At 40.9% G+C, this 21245-nt stretch overlaps 1 pseudogene across 1 annotated transcript in view; it reads left to right on the top strand.

Moving 5' to 3' along the window:
• The window catches only part of LOC311146275 (dihydropyrimidine dehydrogenase [NADP(+)]-like), a 176597-nt pseudogene that overhangs the window by 41275 nt on the left and 114077 nt on the right, over window positions 1-21245 (top strand). Inside the window, exons 7-8 of the transcript in view lie at window positions 16256-16325; window positions 16432-16519. The product of the transcript in view is annotated as a dihydropyrimidine dehydrogenase [NADP(+)]-like (transcript). The remainder of the gene's footprint in view (window positions 1-16255; window positions 16326-16431; window positions 16520-21245) is intronic.

Below are 21245 nucleotides of genomic sequence, written 5' to 3'. Positions count from 1 at the left end.
ACTTAACCCCCCACAAAGTAAAATACTGCACTGATAGGCTACTGTATAAAACACATGTGGTCCGTCAACCCTCCATCTGGAGAGCTACGGGGTGTGCAGGCTTTTGATCCAACCCTGCTCAAACTCACCAGAGTCTGCTTATCGAGGGATTTTTTTACAATGTGTTAGAGCAGGGCTGGAGCAACAGCCTGCACCCCCAGTAGCTCTCCTGGACTCTCCTGAAGGATGGTTGGCCGTCCTGCAACATTACAATTACAACCAAATACTTTTTATGTCTTTATGAAATAATTCCCTCATTCAATGAACCAGCGATCAAATGGCTAAGGTGGGCGAGGTATAACTGAGGAAATTGGACTCCTGCCCAACGGCACCCTAATTCCCAGAATAACCCTAGAGAGGAGAAGAAGGGGGATCCATTCAACAGGATTGAAGGTATCCTTTACATAATCAGAAGGTCAAGTCTGGCAGAATTAGAGGAACTACCCAAATTGATCCTATATATACAGTGGGGAGAACAAGTATTTGATACACTGCCGATTTTGCAGGTTTTCCTACTTACAAAGCATGTGGAGGTCTGTCATTTTTATCATAGGTACACTTCAACTGTGAGAGACGGAATCTAAAACAAAAATCCAGAAAATCACATTGTATGATTTTTAAGTAATTCATTTGCATTTTATTGCATGACATACGTATTTGATACATCAGCAAAGCAGAACTTAATATTTGGTACAGAAACCTTTGTTTGCAATTACAGAGATCATACGTTTCCTGTAGGTCTTGACCAGGTTTGCACACACTGCAGCAGGGATTTTGGCCCACTCCTCCATACAGACCTTCTCCAGATCCTTCAGGTTTCGGGGCTGTCGCTGGGCAATACGGACTTTCAGCTCCCTCCAAAGATTTTCTATTGGGTTTAGGTCTGGAGACTGGCTAGGCCACTCCAGGACCTTGAGATGCTTCTTACGGAGCCACTCCTTAGTTGCCCTGGCTGTGTGTTTCGGGTCGTTGTCATGCTGGAAGACCCAGCCACGACCCATCTTCAATGCTCTTACTGAGGGAAGGAGGTTGTTGGCCAAGATCTTGCGATACATGGCCCCATCCATCCTCCCCTCAATACGGTGCAGTCGTCCTGTCCCCTTTGCAGAAAAGCATCCCCAAAGAATGATGTTTCCACCTCCATGCTTCACGGTTGGGATGGGGTTTAGACCAAAAAGCTCTATTTTTGTCTCATCAAACCACACGACCTTCTCCCATTCCTCCTCTGGATCATCCAGATGGTCATTGGCAAACTTCAGACGGGCCTGGACATGCGCTGGCTTGAGCAGGGGGACCTTGCGTGCGCTACAGGATTTTAATCCATGACGGCGTAGTGTGTTACTAATGGTTTTCTTTGAGACTGTGGTCCCAGCTTTCTTCAGGTCATTGACCAGGTCCTGCCGTGTAGTTCTGGGCTGATCCCTCACCTTCCTCATGATCATTGATGCCCCACGAGGTGAGATCTTGCATGGAGCCCCAGACCGAGGGTGATTGACCGTCATCTTGAACTTCTTCCATTTTCTAATAATTGCGCCAACAGTTGTTGCCTTCTCACCAAGCTGCTTGCCTATTGTCCTGTAGCCCATCCCAGCCTTGTGCAGGTCTACAATTGTATCCCTGATGTCCTTACACAGCTCTCTGGTCTTGGCCATTGTGGAGAGGTTGGAGTCTGTTTGATTGAGTGTGTGGACAGGTGTATTTTATACAGGTAACAAGTTCAAACAGGTGCAGTTAATACAGGTAATGAGTGGAGAACAGGAGAGCTTCTTAAAAAAAAACTAACAGGTCTGTGAGAGCCGGAATTCTTACTGGTTGGTAGGTGATCAAATACTTATGTCATTTAATAAAATGCAAATTAATTACTTAAAAATCATACAATGTGATTTTCTGGATTTTTGTTTTAGATTCCGTCTATCACAGTTGAAGTGTAACTATGATAAAAATTACAGACCTCTACATGCTTTGTAAGTAGGAAAACCTGCAAAATTGGCAGTGTATCAAATACTTGTTCTCCCCACTGTATATATATATCTCCCATTACAAATTGATTGGGAGGATAGTGAGTTTCAACATTCATTTATAGTAAATGCTAAAACTATGATGGCATTCTTGGGAAGAAACCTTTTAAAGTAAACTCGAGGCAACCATTTTTGTTCACCAGATGTCATCGAGGTATACAGTGGGGAAAAAAAGTATTTAGTCAGCCACCAATTGTGCAAGTTCTCCCACTTAAAAAGATGAGAGAGGCCTGTAATTTTCATCATAGGTACACGTCAACTATGACAGACAAATTGAGAAAAAAAATCCAGAAAATCACATTGTAGGATTTTTAATGAATTTATTTGCAAATTATGGTGGAAAATAAGTATTTGGTCACCTACAAACAAGCAAGATTTCTGGCTCTCACAGACCTGTAACTTCTTCTTTAAGAGGCTCCTCTGTCCTCCACTCGTTACCTGTATTAATGGCACCTGTTTGAACTTGTTATCAGTATAAAAGACACCTGTCCACAACCTCAAACAGTCACACTCCAAACTCCACTATGGCCAAGACCAAAGAGCTGTCAAAGGACACCAGAAACAAAATTGTAGACCTGCACCAGGCTGGGAAGACTGAATCTGCAATAGGTAAGCAGCTTGGTTTGAAGAAATCAACTGTGGGAGCAATTATTAGGAAATGGAAGACATACAAGACCACTGATAATCTCCCTCGATCTGGGGCTCCACGCAAGATCTCACCCCGTGGCGTCAAAATGATCACAAGAACGGTGAGCAAAAATCCCAGAACCACACGGGGGGACCTAGTGAATGACCTGCAGAGAGCTGGGACCAAAGTAACAAAGCCTACCATCAGTAACACACTACGCCGCCAGGGACTCAAATCCTGCAGTGCCAGACGTGTCCCCCTGCTTAAGCCAGTACATGTCCAGGCCCGTCTGAAGTTTGCTAGAGTGCATTTGGATGATCCAGAAGAGGATTGGGAGAATGTCATATGGTCAGATGAAACCAAAATATAACTTTTTGGTAAAAACTCAACTCGTCGTGTTTGGAGGACAAAGAATGATGAGTTGCATCCAAAGAACACCATACCTACTGTGAAGCATGGGGGTGGAAACATCATGCTTTGGGGCAGTTTTTCTGCAAAGGGACCAGGACGACTGATCCGTGTAAAGGAAAGAATGAATGGGGCCATGTATCGTGAGATTTTGAGTGTTAACCTCTTTCCATCAGCAAGGGCATTGAAGATGAAACGTGGCTGGGTCTTTCAGCATGACAATGATCCCAAACACACCGCCCGGGCAACGAAGGAGTGGCTTCATAAGAAGCATTTCAAGGTCCTGGAGTGGCCTAGCCAGTCTCCAGATCTCAACCCCATAGAAAATCTTTGGAGGGAGTTGAAAGTCTGTGTTGCCCAGCGACAGCCCCAAAACATCACTGCTCTAGAGGAGATCTGCATGGAGGAATGGGCCAAAATACCAGCAACAGTGTGTGAAAACCTTGTGAAGACTTACAGAAAACGTTTGACCTGTGTCATTGCCAACAAAGGGTATATAACAAAGTATTGAGAAACTTTTGTTATTGACCAAATACTTATTTTCCACCATAATTTGCAAATAAATTCATTAAAAATCCTACATTGTGATTTTCTGGATTTTATTTTCTCATTTTGTCTGTCATAGTTGACGTGTACCTATGATGAAAATTACAGGCCTCTCTCATATTTTTAAGTGGGAGAACTTGCACAATTGGTGGCTGACTAAATACTTTTTTTCCCCACTGTATGGAACAACATGGGCTATATTAACTAAGAGAAAAAAGTAATTTGAATCTGAAGGGGGCATAATAAGTTATAGGAATGGATATGGTAATTTGATATAAATTTGGATAAGAAGTTACGATATATAAAATAAGTCATAGAATATCAAGAAGTGGTGTGGAGATTTTAATGCTGTTTTAGAGAGTTGTGGAAAAGTCTGTATTTTCTGGACAGGCAGGGCAGTGTCCTGGAGTTTTGGTTCCGTTGGGAGTATGTTTGTAGAAGTTGATTTGTGTCGATTGAGAATTGGTTAAACAGCATGACAGTATTCTTTAATGTGAGTACCTTGAAGTTTCTAACGTTCTATGTGTAGTTCTGTGTGGGCAATCATTACTCTGAGTGTGAGGATCTTAAATAGAGTGCTAATTCATGATTTAGTAAGAGGGTGAAAGAAAGTATTGATAGTTGGACTATATCGGGATATATACAGTATTCTTTAATGTGAGTACCTTGAAGTTTCTAACGTTCTATATGTAGTTCTGTGTGGGCAATCATTAATCTGAGTGTGAGGATCTTAAATAGAGTGCTAATTCATGATTTAGTAAGAGGGTGAAAGAAAGTATTGATAGTTGGACTATATCGGGATATATACAGTATTCTTTAATGTGAGTACCTTGAAGTTTCTAACGTTCTATATGTAGTTCTGTGTGGGCAATCATTACTCTGAGTGTGAGGATCTTAAATAGAGTGCTAATTCATGATTTAGTAAGAGGGTGAAAGAAAGTATTGATAGTTGGACTATATCGGGATATATATAGTATTCTTTAATGTGAGTACCTTGAAGTTTCTAACGTTCTATATGTAGTTCTGTGTGGGCAATCATTCCCAACTGTACAGGAAGTCTCCATGACATTTCTTCTCAAAAGAAGACAAAACTAACTCATAAAAATAAAAAAAATAAAAAATCTGAAAATTCAGTGTGTGCCCCTTTAAGACTTATCACCTTTGACCTGTTGAAAAAAACCTTAAAATCAAAATAACAACCCTTTATAAACATCGTACTAGGTGTGTTGTGTGTGGTCATTTGAAAAACCCATTTGGAAAACAAAAACGGCCAGGCCTTATTTAATTTGGTAGCTCCCTTTTACCACCTAAAAATAAGACTACTTAATTTTACTAACTGTTCCACCAATCCCACAGACTTTTGAAACATCCCAATGAGATAAGGAAATCCCCATTCCCCTGGAAGAGAAAGTATACATTTTGTTAACATCAAATAACAATCAGCAATCCACAAATATAAATGTCACACAAAACATGATGCATACTTGCCCTGTTCTATTTCACATTAATAATTGTTTGTATATAGTATGGGGGAAGCACATATCTAGATAGTTAAATGGGAAACATTCTTTGACGAATTCGAATTGTTATTCCTTTATTCTATAGTTTGCGTAACACCAGTGACGTATGCAAATAGTTAATGAATTCTAAAGACGATATTCTGTTTATGGTATGTTGAACAATGGGAGATAGTTTTTACTATTAGTCTTATGGAGTAGTAAACAGTGTTTGTATGTTCTGGAGTTATTAAACAATAGGGTGTTATTTTAAAACATAAATGCAACAAGTGGCGATGATTACATTACCAAACAGATTTAGGCTTTTGATCATTATTATGAGAATTACAGAGGATGAAGTCTGAAGGGTAATCAATTAGCAAATTATCATTGCAAACTCAGAGAACATTGAGTGGTTTTCATCTTTTGAGACATTTTAGGTAATCTTCTTATGGAGTAGTTTTGAGGAATTAGATTTATACAAACAATTATTAATGTGAAATAGAACAGGGCAAGTATGCATCATGTTTTGTGTGACATTTATATTTGTGGATTGCTGATTGTTATTTGATGTTAACAAAATGTATACTTTCTCTTCCAGGGGAATGGGGATTTCCTTATCTCATTGGGATGTTTCAAAAGTCTGTGGGATTGGTGGAACAGTTAGTAAAATTAAGTAGTCTTATTTTTAGGTGGTAAAAGGGAGCTACCAAATTAAATAAGGCCTGGCCGTTTTTGTTTTCCAAATGGGTTTTTCAAATGACCACACACAACACACCTAGTACGATGTTTATAAAGGGTTGTTATTTTGATTTTAAGGTTTTTTTCAACAGGTCAAAGGTGATAAGTCTTAAAGGGGCACACACTGAATTTTCAGATTTTTTATTTTTTTTATTTTTATGAGTTAGTTTTGTCTTCTTTTGAGAAGAAATGTCATGGAGACTTCCTGTACAGTTGGGATACATAACATTTATGAACTGTTTTGAATGTTGTTAATGATTAGTTTATATTATAGCATGGTACACTTAATTTGGATGACCTCTGAACTCTGTCCTGTCTTTCTAGTGTGACTTGATCACCCACACTGGTAATTCTAAAGGCATGAGATGAGGACTTTCAGATAGTTTATTTTACAGACTTGAGGGTAATTTATAATACTGAAAATTGTGAAGAAGTTTATAATTTGATAATGATATACTGTATATGATTCCAACCATGAAGTAATAAAAGAGAGAGAGAGCTTTCCCTGAATGAGGGATACCTGTCGCTAGTCAATTTGACTATTCTTGAATTACTTTATGGGATACAATTACGTTAAGGTATTATCAAAGGTTGTCATTTTCATTGCATTTATTATTTTGGGTTTAAAAGGCAACGTTGTTTTGTTTTTGAATGTATGAATCATGATGTGAGTCATGTGTCCGAAGGGGGAAGTACTGATAGCATGAGGAATTTTGGTAAATATGCAATTTATATTAAGACTATGAGTAGTAGTAATTAATGTGTTATGGGTTAGATTAAATGTTTTAGGTGAAAGGGCATTTGTGGTATAAGGTAGTATTACATTTTTTTTTTTACATTTTAGTCATTTAGCAGACGCTCTTATCCAGAGCGACTTACAGGAGCAATTAGGGTTAAGTGCCTTGCTCAAGGGCACATCGATAGATTTTTCACCTAGTCGGCTCGGGGATTAGAACCAGCGGCCTTTCGGTTACTGGCACAACGCTCTTAACCACTAAGCTACCTGCCGCAGTGGAGGCCTTTCTAGGAAACTTGTGGACTATTGCTAAATGCTAAAATGTGAACTTTCTAATATCAAAGTTTCTACTGAATGATATGAGGACAGTATAAATTAGCATACTGTGTCTCACCTAACAATGTTCTGAAGATTCTTTCAAAGAGTGAAGGCTTCTCTGTCAACCTAACAGGAGTATATAGACATGGTATGAGCCTTGGAGGCTTTGTGGCAGTAAAGGATTAAATAAGTAAGAGCGGGACAGAATCAAGGTGGAAAGGTCAGTACTAGGTGTTGCTGACTACCTCGATGGAGGGGAAAATAGTAGAGACAGATTTATACATGTATGTGTTCCACTGTAACACTATTCTAACTCAGAGGAGGAAGATGGTACTACCACTGTGGAGTATTGTTTTTGTGTCTGTGTGTTTTTGCAGAAGTCAATCTCAACTTCCCTATTGGTAAGATGCAAGAAGGACATCCTACACAGAGCTATGTTAATAGAAAATGGGAAATTGGTATTAAGAATAATTGGTAACAAGTAATAATTTCTTATATAGTCTAATTATTATACTGTAATATTGGATTAGAAATGAAATCAATTAAACTGTTATGTTTTGTCTTCTATTGAGGTAAATACAGATGCTGTCTTGATGCATAGCAGGGATAATTTGGACTAGTATGGTGTGAAAAAAAAAGAAGCAACCTCTGTACCGGCTGAAGATGAACATCAGAGGCGTTGAAGATGTTTCTGTAGAGCATCACTTCTACATGCAACTGGTATACAACAGCCAATTGAAGCTATCAATGGATTTTCTCATGTTTCCATCTCAAGAGAGTGAGACAGGTGTCCACCATTGAGTGAGAATGGAGTAAGATATGTTCAACAAGGCAACATTTCTGATGTTGTGGGTATAATGGTTTGGCAAATGGACAAGACAATGAGGTTGTACAGTTGGTGGTGACTCGGATGTGACATTGAAGTAGTGACATTGTCATGGGCAATTCATTTTGAACTATGAAGCTGACTGAAGAAAATAATGAAGAGACGCCAGAAGATTTAAGTGCCGGAGACAGGGGGGGGGGTTAGATAAAAAAAGGGATTTATCTAAATTTTGCGATTTTGAGTAGAAGGTATATGCACGGCTAAATTCATAGTATTGAGAATGCATTGAAATAATGATCTGTATTTATTTTCAGGATGAGGAAAGTCATAATACAATTAGGGATGTTTATACTGTATGTTAATGTAAGTGTACATTCTGACAGTCGTAATGAGTGATAAAATTGAGGGTTTTAATTTTGAGTGATAGGAATAATGTGAATCACTAAGAATTGTCATTTTAAATTTGGTGGAGATAAGTAATTTGGTTGGTTATAATTTATAAGATGAATGAATCATTTAAGTAAATCATTAGTATGTATTTGTATACTATTTTCAACATGTAAGGTATTGTTTGTACACGTGAGATAACTGTTTTATATACACTGCTTAAAAAAATATAGGGAACACTAAAATAACACATCCTAGATCTGAATGAATGAAATAATCTTATTAAATACATTTTTCTTTACATAGTTGAATGTGCTGACAACAAAATCACACAAAAATTATCAATGGAAATCAAATTTATCAACCCATGGAGGTCTGGATTTGGAGTCACACTCAAAATTAAAGTGGAAAACCACACTACAGGCTGATCCAACTTTGATGTAATGTCCTTAAAACAAGTCAAAATGAGGCTCAGTAGTGTGTGTGGCCTCCACGTGCCTGTATGGCCTCCCTACAACGCCTGGGCATGCTCCTGATGAGGTGGCGGATGGTCTCCTGAGGGATCTCCTCCCAGACCTGGACTAAAGCATCCGTCAACTCCTGGACAGTCTGTGGTGCAACGTGGTGTTGGTGGATGGAGCGAGACATGATGTCCCAGATGTGCTCAATTGGATTCAGGTCTGGGGAACGGGCGGGCCAGTCCATAGCATCAATGCCTTCCTCTTGCAGGAACTGCTGACACACTCCAGCCACATGAGGTCTAGCATTGTCTTGCATTAGGAGGAACCCAGGGCCAACCGCACCAGCATATGGTCTCACAAGGGGTCTGAGGATCTCATCTCGGTACCTAATGGCAGTCAGGCTACCTCTGGCGAGCACATGGAGGGCTGTGCGGCCCCCAAAGAAATGCCACCCCACACCATGACTGACCCACCGCCAAACCGGTCATGCTGGAGGATGTTACAGGCAGCAGAACGTTCTCCACGGCGTCTCCAGACTCTGTCATGTCTGTCACATGTGCTCAGTGTGAACCTGCTTTCATCTGTGAAGAGCACAGGGCGCCAGTGGCGAATTTGCCAATCTTGGTGTTCTCTGGCAAATGCCAAACGTCCTGCACGGTGTTGGGCTGTAAGCACAACCCCCACCTGTGGACGTCGGGCCCTCATACCACCCTCATGGAGTCTGTTTCTGACCGTTTGAGCAGACACATGCACATTTGTGGCCTGCTGGAGGTCATTTTGCAGGGCTCTGGCAGTGCTCCTCCTGCTCCTCCTTGCACAAAGGCGGAGGTAGCAGTCCTGCTGCTGGGTTGTTGCCCTCCTACGGCCTCCTCCACGTCTCCTGATGTACTGGCCTGTCTCCTGATAGCGCCTCCATGCTCTGGACACTACGCTGACAGACACAGCAAACCTTCTTGCCACAGCTCGCATTGATGTGCCATCCTGGATGAGCTGCACTACCTGAGCCACTTGTGTGGGTTGTAGACTCCGTCTCATGCTACCACTAGAGTGAAAGCACCGCCAGCATTCAAAAGTGACCAAAACATCAGCCAGGAAGCATAGGAACTGAGAAGTGGTCTGTGGTCACCACCTGCAAAACCAGTCCTTTATTGGGGGTGTCTTGCTAATTGCCTATAATTTCCACCTGTTGTCTATTCCATTTGCACAACAGCATGTGAAATGTATTTATTTAGTGGACAGTTTGATTTCACAGAAGTGTGATTGACTTGCAGTGTAGTTATTATGGTTAAAACAGCTATACATTTGGGTAATGTCTTAGGATACACTTACTGTATATGATGTATTAGGAGCAGAAATGTGGAATCATACTGTAAAAAAAAAAGTAAGTTAATGTGAGGATTCTGACTGCAATCATGAATATGTTGATTATTAAGTTAAAGTATTAACATGATTAGTAACTATATACATTTGAAGTTTTGGGTGATATCGATATGGATGTTTAGAGGGGTAAATATCTATGTTGATAGGCTAGAACTTAATTGGTTCCTATCATGGGGTTTTGGTATTTCAGACTTAGGAATGTTTAGGCTATTTTCATGTGATCTGACTTGTGGTTGAATTCCTCAATCATAAATAGTTCAAGGATGTAGTGATTTAAGAGGGAATGAAAACAGAGTGTTATACAGTGTATCTCTCCTCATGCATATTAGAACAGAGTAACAATCATGGGTTTTTAAGCAATTAGGTTTGAAATGTCAATCATTGGACACAGTGTAATTGATAATCACATAGCATTGGAGGCTATTATAGTAGATAGTAGGGTAGGGTAATGTATGCGATTATAAGGGGGAGAATCATGTTGTACATGTTTGACATCAGGATTAGGAAGGTCTTGGGAATTTAACTAAAGCTATGGGAAGTATTAGAGACATACAGTAAGGTATTAAGAGTATTATTTCTTCATCTATATTATGTTATTCCAGTGTTAAGTGATAATGTTTAGTTGGAACTGTATCATGTGGAATTTAAGGTTTATATGATTGAAGATGTGGAAATAATACTATCTCAGTTGATCAGATAGCGACCCATGTGATCAGAGAAAATATTGGGTCTACTATGAATGAACATTGATGAAGAACATTAAAGTTATTTTAGTGGGATATATTCATTTGAATATATTATAATTTCCATGTAAATTTGAAATTGTTATGAATCAATGTATTTTCTGGGATAATGTCAGGAGTTTAGGAATTCATTTGTATGTTTTGAATTGTTTGATTTAAGAAATTGAATTCTCTTTGCAACAACAAATAAGAAGAATAAAAAGATGGATTGATATGACGAGTGCTTGATCCAATATTATAAAGATTGTAAATTGTATGAGAGAGCGAGGAAAGCCATGTGTTCGTAGTATCACGAGTGAGTAAAGAAGGTCAGTGTGCCAAGATAGATAGGGGGACCACTGGTGCTAGTCTTAGGAATGGTGCGTGATGAAATGTCATGACTAGTGTGCCACACGAAACCAAGGAAAATAATGATATGGGCATAGTTGAGTGACAACTCAATTATGGTTAGCAACTGGATAAGACAAAGGTATACTGGAAGAGCAGTCTATGTAATTCAGTCACATGATAAGAGGCAAAGCACGTTCGTCTTATTATGTGATCCAGTACTGAATAAATGTAGAGTCAAACTTCCATCTGAGTGTCTGCTGCTTTCTCTTACATCCTGCACTTATTCATACCAGAAACTCATCATAACACATACATACACATACATACATATACACATACATACATATAAATACATCCAACCCCACCACCACTCCCCTGATTGGAGTAAACTAGTGAACGACAACGCTTAGGCCTCTGCTTCCAGCTTATACATAATATATACATTTTAAGGACACAGTCAATTTTACAATAATTCTATTTTGTTTGTTTTTACTCCTGAACTTCCTCAACCTCTCCGATCATTTTCATGATGTCCATCCGGTTTGCTTCTATATGCCATATCTTTCTAACTGTGCTCTTTCACAAAAGTTCTCAACCTATATACTTATTATGGACACAGTATGTTTTACATTAGTTATTTTGTTGTTATTAGTTGTTATTAGTCCCAACCTTCAGCTCCAATCAACCCCTCCCATCTATCTCTTAACACCATCCATATTGGATTTCTATTTGCCATATCTTTTTCAACTGTGCTGTGATGTTTCACAAAAGTTCTGAACCCTTCTATTCCCATTGTTACTACAGATTGTAAATTGAAAATAAACATTTTTGCTAAAAGTATTATTATATTATTGATCGATTGACTATGACTTTTCAGATCACCCAGTAATGCTATCTGCAGGGTTAGCTCCAGGTAAAACAAGCTACAAATGGACAGTACCAAAACAAATTATATGATGATTCTGTCTGTTTGCAGCAAAATCTGCAGAGCTGGGAAAATTGTATCCCCCATATAAATAACATTCTATTGGAAGCAAGAATTTTGTATAATACGTTTTGAATCCGGGGTCGTTTTAAAAATCAGTTCATAAACCATTTGCCATGGATTCGGTACGTCAAAAATCTCTTCCCAACTATTTCGTAATCTATCTGTTTAAAGGTTTTACTCACATGGGCTATGGAGTGCGTGATCACACAGTCGTCCGGAACAGCTGGTGCTCTCATGTATGGTTCAGTGTTGCTTGCCTCGAAGCGAGCAAAGAAGGCATTTAGCTCGTCTGGTAGGCTCGCGTCATTGGGCAGCTCACGCCTGTGTTTCCCTTTGTAATCCATAATAGTTTGCAAGCCCTGCCACATCTGTCGAGGGTCAGAGCTGGCGTAGTAAGAGTCGATCTTAGTCCTATATTGACGCATTGCCTGTTTGATGGTTTGTCGGAAGGCAAAGTGGGATTTCTTATAAGCGTCCGGATTAGTGTTCCGCTTCTTGAAAGCGGCAGCTCTAGCCTTTAGCTCAGTGCGGAGGTTGTCTGTAATCCATGGCTTCTGGTTGGTATATAAACATACGGTCACTGTGGGGACGAGCGCGTCACTAATACTTCCTGTTTGAGTTTTTGCCAGATGGATCAGGAGGATAGAGTTATGGTCAGATTTGCCAAATGGAGGGCGAGGGAGAGCTTTGTATGCGATTCAGTGTGTGGAGTAAAGTTGATAGAGTTTTGTCTCCTCTAGTTGCACAGGTGACATGCTGGTAGAAATGAGGTAAAACGGATTTCAGTTTCCCTGCATTAAAATCACTGGCCATTAGGAGCACTGCTGCTAGATGAGCATTTTCTTGTTTGCTTATGAAGGTATGAATTCCTTATGCTGCATCAACACTGACTCAACACTTTATATGACCCCCTTTGACCCTCTTTCAACAATCGTAAGTTTCGGTGTTCCTCAAGGTTCTGTTTTAGGACCACTATTGCTGTCACTATATATTCTACCTCTTGTTGATGTCATTTGGAAACACAATGTCAACTTTCACTGCTATGCAGACGACACACAGCTGTACATTTCGATGAAACATGGTGAAGCCCCAAAATAGCCTACCCTGGAAGCTAATGTTTCAGACATAAGGAAGTGGATGGTGGCAAATGTTTTACTTTTAACTAGTTTTAAACAGAAATGCTAGTTCTAGGTCCCAAGAAACAAAGAGCTCTGCTGTTTGACCTGACAATTAATCTTGATGGTTGAACAGTCATCTCAAATAAAACTGTGAAGGACCTCTGTGTTACTCTGGACCCTGATCACTCTTTTGACAAACATATTAAGAATATTTAAAGGGCAGCTTGTTTCCATCTTCGTAAGGTTGCAAAAATCTGAAACTTCTTGTCCCAAAATTATGCAGAAAAGCTAATCCATGCTTTTCTCACTTATAGATTAGACTACTGCAATACCCTACTCTCCGGCTACCCGGATAAACCACTAAATAAACTTCAGTTAGTGCTAAATACAGCTGCTAGAATTCGATCAATTCGATCATATTACTCCAGTTCTAGCCTCTATACCCTGGCTTCCTGTTAAAGGTAGGGCTGATTTCAAGGATTTACTGCTAACCTATAAAGCATTACATGGACTTGCTCCTACCTATCTCTCCGATTTGGTTCATGCCGTACATATCTTCACGTACGCTACGGTCACAAGACGCAGGCCTCCTTATTGTCCCGAGAATTGTTAAGCTGGAGGCAGGGCTTTCTCCTATAGAGCTCAATTTTTGTGGAATTGTCTCCCTATCCATGTTAGTGACCCAGATTTGGTCTCGACCCTTAAGTCTTTACTGAAGACTTGTCTCTTCCATAGGTCCTATGATTGAGTGTAGTCTGGCCCAGGGGTGCGAAGGTGAATGACAAGGCACTGGAGTGGCGAACCGCCCTTGCTGTCTATGCCTGGCCGGCTCCCCTCTTGCCACTGGGATTCCCTGCCTCTGACCCTACTACGGAGGCTGAGTCACTAGCTTACTAGCTATACTCGACTTGAGTGGGTTGAGTCACTGACGTGATCTTCCTGTCCGGTTTTGCACCCCCTCGGGCTCGTGCGGTGGAGGAGATCTTTTGTGGGCTATACTCAGCCTTGACTCAGAGTAGTAAGTTGGTGGTCTGTTGATATCCCTCTAGTGGTTGGCCCTGTCCCCCCCGTCTCAGCCTCCAGTATCTATGCTGCAATAGTTTATGTGCCGGGGGGCTAGGGTCAGTCTGTCCTAAGTGGTGAAATTCTCCTGTCTTATCTGGTGTCCTATGTGAACTTAAGCATGCTCCCTCTAATTCTCCCATCTCTCTCTCTCTCTCCCCTCCCGGAGGACCTGAGCCCTAGGACCATGCCTCAGGGACTACTGATGACTCCTGGCTGTCCCCGTTCCCAGTCCACCTTGTTGTGCTGCTGATCCAGTTTCTGCTGTTTTGTCTGTCACTATGGAACCCTGACCTGTTCACCGGACGTGCTACCTTGTCCCGGACCTGCTGTTTTCGACCCTCTCTCTCCCTCTATCAATTTTCAATTCAATTAAATTCAATTTGCTTTATTGGCATGACGTAACAATGTACATATTGCCAAAGCTTACTTTGGATATTTACACTATTAACATAATTAAAATAATAATAATCAATATTGTCAACGGGTCAAATAACCATTGAACATTAACAATATAGAGGACATGTGCAGGTTGGTTGGTCTGTCAGACACTGTCCCTTATCTTATGTTGGCAGCGCAATGTAGTGCACTGCCAACCCACAGCTCTCTGCATCCTCCCCCAACAGGACGGGTAGCCTATTCTCATCAGAGAGGTCTTTGAAACGTTGAAAAACTGTTTCAAATTTGGGGAAATTACGCTCTCTAATTGTTTTATATTTTTGACATTTTGTCAGGAAATGCAGCTCTGTCTCAGGTTCTGCTGTGGTGCAGTGATTGCACAGCCTTTCCTCTACAAGGAGCCAGGTTTTCCTGTGTCTACCCTTCTCAATGGCAAGGCTGTGCTCACTGAACCTGTACTCTATCTCTCTCTCTCCCACCCTCTCTCCCGCACCTACTGTCTCGACCTGTGAATGCTTGGCTATGAAAAGCCAACTGACATTTACTCCTGAGGTGCTGACCTGTTGCACCCTCTATAACCACTGTGATTATTATTTGACTCTGCTGGTCATCTATCAACGTTTGAACATCTTGAAGAATGATCTGGCCTTAATGGCCATGTACTCTCATAATCTCCACCCGGCACAGCCAGAAGTGGACTGGCCACCCCTCAGAGCCTGGTTCCTCTTTAGGTTTCTTCCAAGGTTCCTGTTTTTTAAGGTTCACTTACACACACCTGACTACACACACACTCACCAAACCATAGACACACTCCGCTCACAGACAACACTCTCACTGTCAAGAGCTATGCACCCATCACCAGGAAAATGGCAGTGACATTAATAACGACAAAAGCAACCAAAGTCCTAAACAAACAGGTACAGGGCAGAAGAAAACAATTAGAAGCTACAGTGGGGGAAGCTAAGTGAGAAAAACACTTCCTCCGGCACGGGGCATCCATCTGGCCATTGTCTGAATGCCACAGCCAGGGAAAAGGCCAATCAATACTACTCATCCAGCTCACCTAACCGTGATTAATTTGATTTATTCCTAATTATTTATTTATTTGATGGAGAGAGAGAGAAAATAAGAAGGGAAGAAGAGAGAGAGAGAGAGAGAGAGAGAGAGAGAGAGAGAGAGAGAGAGAGAGAGAGAGAGAGAGAGAGAGAGAGAGAGAGAGAGAGAGAGAGAGAGAGAGAGAGAGAGATAAATAGATGGGGTAGGGAAAGAGGTGGCGAGGGAGAGGGGTGAGAATGAATGATGGAGAGAGAGAAGGGAGGCATGTGGAAAAGAAAGAGAGATGAAAGAGACATAGAGAGATAGCATTCCTTGAGGTTGGCTAGATAGGAACGAAGGGATGGAGGGAGGGGAGGTAGCCATTGCTTCTTGCCATCTGACCTTTTCTTCAAGGCTTTATTAATCTCCAGAAATGAATTCCATTAAGATGGCCTCTCAATTAATTGAATTAAGAGAAAGAGTGTGGGGGAAATGAGAAGGAAGACGTTGTCCCGACTTCACTCTATTACACCAGTGACAAACACAAACAAATAGACTGCTGTCGTGGCTGTATCATTTGTCTCTGTTCCATGTAGTTATCGAACCCCAGAGGAATGTTACCCGACCATGGTCCTATTGTCTTTGTCTTTGTCTCTGAACCTCACTGTGTGTATTTTATGATGTGATGAATGTCACTGATTATTCACTTAGATCAGACACACATTTAACTCAACCCTAAATCCCTAAATATACGTAACTTGCCCACTTTCAGGTTGTCCAAGAGAAGGGACTGGGTATGAACGGGATGAGCCTAACCTCTCTGAAAGACAAGGGATTCCAGGCTGTCTTCATTGGAATTGGTCAGTCACTTGCATCTTTCATGTCTTACCTTACATAAAATATGATGTGATATAGTGTAGCTTGTTGTGCAAAGCATCTCTCTTGGTCACCAGGTCGAAAGCTTCAAAGAAAATATAAAAAAATAACAGGATAAATGACTCAAATTCAAGGACTTGAGGATGTATTAGAGATGGGCATGAGTAATCGAGTAATTGAGTACTCAAACAGACGTCAAAACTCGATCTTTAACCAGTTTGTATACTACAAAACTATTTGGTAGAATGTGCTTTGTGGCTGCCCGAACGGGAAAGTAAAAGTTTGTCTTGAAGACAACATTAATTTGCTTTGACTCTAGTGTTCCATTTGTACATGTGAATTTGCGGGGCACAACAAAAAATAAACCAAGCCAAGCATTCTTCTCCCTAAATTCCCTTTCCCCTCCATCTCTTATTCACTCAATTGCATTCAGACTACTCCCTCCACACACCAAACGACATGCTGAGTGCGCACACAAGCTCCCGTTAGTCCTACAGATATAAATGCCTATAAAACATATCTAACTGATTTGTCCGTCGGACTGCCAGATGGTGAAGTGTGATTCATCACTCCAGAGAACACGTTTCCACTGCTCCAGAGTCCAATGGCGGTGGGTTTTACACCACTCCAGCCAACGCTTGGCATTGGGCATGGTGATCTTAGGCTTGTGTGCGGCTGCTCGGCCATGGAAACCCATTTCATGAAGCTCCCGACGAACAGTTATTGTGCTGACGTTGCTTCCAGAGGCAGTTTGGAACTCAGTAGTGAGTGTTGTAACCAAGGACAGACGATTTGTACGCGCTACATGCTTCAGCACTCGGTGGTCCCGTTCTGTGAGCTTGTGTGGCCTACCACTTCCCGGCTGAACCACTATTGCTCCCAGACGTTTCCACTTCACAATAACAGCACTTACTCCAGCAGTACAGTTGACCGGGGCAGCTCTAGCAGGGCATAAATTTGACAAACTGAAAAGGTGGCATCCTATGACGGTGCCACGTTGAAAGTAACTGAGCTCTTCAGTAAGGCCATTCTACTGTCAATGAGAGGGTGACGAGGAGGATCTGATGGTTCATGGTGTCGAAGGCAGTGGATAGATCTAGGAGGATGAGAACAGAGGAGAGAGAATCAGCTTTGGCAGTAGGGAGAGCCTGCGTGACACAGAGAAGAGCAGTCTCGGTTGAGTGACCAGTTAGGGTCAAGAAGATTGTTCTGAGAGAGATAACGAGAAAGTTGATCAGAGGCAGCACGTCCAAGTGTTTTGGAAAGAAAAGACAGAAGGGATACAGGTCTATAGTTTTTGACGTCAGATGATTCGAGTGTTGGTTTCTTGAGGAGAGGAGCAGAGGGGCTCAGATGCTTTCTCCGGTGAGATAAATTCAGCCTCTTGTGAATTGAAGGACATTTAGGCAACACGAAATAATAATAATAATTAATATTTTATTTTATTTTTTGTCAATTATTTGGGGAAGCCTGGCTTCCCATAGCATCCATGAATACACACCACTGAAATGATCACTCTTTGAGAATAAATGTTCCAGGCACGAGATGCGCATCACTTCTCACTTAACTTTTTTCATTTGGGAAAATATTGTGTTCTATTTTATTCTGTTATATTACATCATGTTTTTTACTATAAAATAGATGTGTCTTGACTGTGATAAGGGCTCTGGAAATAAAAGTGTCTTGTCTGCTAAATAAAAAAAAACAAGGCTATGCCATAGGCTTCTACAAGCAAGCGCCACTGCTAAGGTTACTGCCTTTATGAAGATTGTGTTCCACGATATAATATAATCTGTTAATATTACGGTTTCAACAAATTAATCTTAAATGGCACTTTTTTATTGACTGTTTATACACTGAGTGTACAAAACATTAGGAACACCTTCCTAATATTGAGTTGCACCCCCTCTGGCTCTGTGTGTGCCGTGGCAAGCAGGAGATCAACGGAAGATGGAATTAAAATGACTGAATTAAAAGTTAAATGAGAAGGATAGGCTACAACGACCAATAGTCAACAGGTAGGCTGCTACTTAATACTCTGAATGGACTGGGTCTATACAGGGCCGGGTCTGGTTGTCCTTGGATCCGTTCGGACCGGGTGTCCATATAAAAAATATATATTCGGGTAGGGTCTTGGGAGGAAAGCCCCAGATCCATTTCGGAACGGGTCCTTTTTGGACCTGAGAAGACCTCTAGTATGTACAGAAGGATGCTTGACTTTAATAATACTGTACCTACACTGATGGCACCACAGACTCTTAAAATCTCCAGTATGCCAGCTACGTTAGTCCTGCTCTGTGCTACAGTCCCCCACTGCAATCATGATAAGGGGGTCTGTCTGGGAGAGAGGGAGGTATCCTCTAACCACTACCTTTCCCATTTCACACTTCTTCTGCCTGCTCCATTTGGTTTTCATTGGACTAAAGTGAGACGGAGCTACCTACCACACAGTGCTTACTGTAGCAATGAATGCCGTAGTGAAACCCAGTGTTGTAGTATCAGTCTTTCTTCCTTTGTCTACTTCATATATTTATCTGCCTCACTAGTCCTCCGCTCTGCTTTCTTTTTCCTCCTTCTCATTTTCTCCCTCTCATTCTCGTTACAGTTGAGCATAACAAGGGGCTTATTTTTCACGTCTATATACTATAGTCTCCTATCGCAGCTGTCACTTTCCTTCTCTTCCTATGGTGACCATAGTTAACAGTATGGCTCGTTAGCTCATGGAATACCTTGTTCTTACGCACACATGTAAAGGGAGACGGTAGACTGAAGCAATTTGGTTTCAAATGAAAGTCTATATTTAGATATGTAAGTGAATAAACCCTGCCATGCCTGTATTGATTTGATTTGAGGAAATTCAAATACCGCTGTGTGTGTGTGACTTTCCTTTATTATAATGAAAAGAAGCTGGGTAGCATTTATTATGTTTGGAACCTTTTGGTGCCTGGCTTGGTAATTAGAGCATGGAGCTACTTTTAAACTATTCAGGGATTTCTTGTCAAAAAATTTTCTGTCTCATAGCAGAACACAAAGGAATTGGATTTCAGAGAGAAAATGAACAGAGTCTTGTTTCTGTGATATTCTTACCAGTTCTGTATTTTTTTTCTTCTAAATGTCAAACCCCCTGCTGAGATTGACATGCATATGTTTCCCACTGTTCAGAGCAGGTTGAAGAGCATAGATAAGAAGGGTTATTTCTCGGGCAGTTAAGTGCACTAGCTAACACATGCAGGGTTTTTGCCTATCGCTGTTGTTGTGTAGCTGACTGTCCTTACTGATGGTGGTTATAGCAGTGGGATCTTTGTGTCGCTTTCTTGTTCCAATTGTTCAAATGGTGCCTTTTCAAGAATGGCTTCCTTCCATCAAAGGCATTAATATTAATAAAGCCAGGCAGATTGTATAGACTACAAATTCTGCAATGCACACAATATTACTTTGTGGGAACGAGCATCACATTCCATAAAACAAGCTTTTGATGGCAGCTCTTCCCAACAGTGAGGTTGAAAGGAAGTACACTGATGTGCTGTGGCTGGAATTGTATGAAAGAGGTGTATTTAGGACATCAAATGAAGAAAAATAGCCTTTGGTGTAAAAAAAGGTCCATTGACCAAGTTTCGATCAGATTTGGAAAGGGCTGCTGTTTTTTGACAAATATGGTGGTTGCTGTCAGATGTTCACCATAAAAATAGTTTTTTTTGTGTGCCTCTGATCAAATCAAATCAAAATCAAATCAAAGGTTATTTGTCACGTTAAGCAAGTGCAGTGAAATGCTTGTGCTTCTAGCTCCAGCACTGCAGTAAATGTCTAGCTACAGCAGTGCAGTAAATGTCTAACAGTACAATACTAATACACAAATAATCCCAAGAAGAAAAAATATATATTAAAAAATAAGAAATGAAGAAATATCAGAACAAGCAATGTCAGAGTCCAGAATATAAATATGTAGTGTAGTGTGTATAGACAGCATGGACAATATTTAAATAGGAAAAAGGTATGTACAGAAGTAGTTATTTAGGATGAGCTATGTCGAGAACACAGTATGTACTGTACATATAAAGTGACAAATCAGTTTCTCAGATATCAAATAAAATGTCAACTGAATACTATTGCAGGAATGCTCATCTTATCTGTCTCTAACTACAGAAACTATTTCAGAACAATAAACATTATGTAAACATTATTAAAGTGACCAGTGTTCAATGACTCTATGTACCTAGGGTAGCAGTCTCTAAAGCAGGGTTCTTCAATTCCGGTCCTGGAGGGCCGAAACACTTCTGTTTTTTATTTCCAACTGGTAGTTAATTGCACTCACCTGGTGTCCCAGGTCTGAATTAACCCCTGATTAGAAGGAGAGGATGAAAAACAGAGGTGTTTCGGCCCTGCAGGACCGGAATTGAAGAACCCTGCTCTAAAGTGTAGGGTAGAGTACCGAGTGGTAGCCGGCTAGTGTCAGTGTCTAAGGTGTAGGACAAGGTACCTGGCAGAGGCCGGCTAGTGGTGACTATTTAACAGTCTGATGGCCTGGAGGTAGAAGCTGTTTTTCCTTTTCTTCGTCCCAGCTTTGATGCACCTGTACTGTCTCCGTCTTCTAGATGGTAGCAGGGTGAACAAGCCGTGGCTTTGGTGGATGAGGTCTTCCCGGAGTCTTCCTGTGACTCCGGGTGCTGTAGATGTCCTGGAGGCCAGGCAGTGTAGTCCCAGTGATGTGTT

Source organism: Coregonus lavaretus (genome assembly GCF_964263955.1).
Source record: "Coregonus lavaretus genome assembly, chromosome: 19".
NCBI lineage: Eukaryota > Metazoa > Chordata > Actinopteri > Salmoniformes > Salmonidae > Coregonus > Coregonus lavaretus.
This window is presented reverse-complemented; position numbering and strand designations above follow the sequence as displayed.